Here is a 308-nt window from a genome sequence, read left to right on the forward strand (position 1 = left end):
ATTATATTCTATTATATTATCATTATTATTTTATTATAAAATTTTTTATTTTAAAATTTATTTTTAATTTATATATTTTTTGTTTTTTTTTTTTTTTATATATAATTATTATATTTTTTTTTATTTATTTTATTCATCCCTTTTTTTTTTTTTTAATTTTTTTTATACTTTTTTTTTTCATATAAATTTTCATTCCAATTTTATTGAATTTTTTTTTTTTTTTTAAAATTTTTTTTCTTTTTTTTTTTATCCCCCCATATTAATATTTATTTTTCCCTTTTTTAAATTTTTTTTATCTTTCTAAAAAA

Source organism: Penaeus monodon, chromosome 28 (assembly GCF_015228065.2).
Source record: "Penaeus monodon isolate SGIC_2016 chromosome 28, NSTDA_Pmon_1, whole genome shotgun sequence".
Classification (NCBI taxonomy): domain Eukaryota; kingdom Metazoa; phylum Arthropoda; class Malacostraca; order Decapoda; family Penaeidae; genus Penaeus; species Penaeus monodon.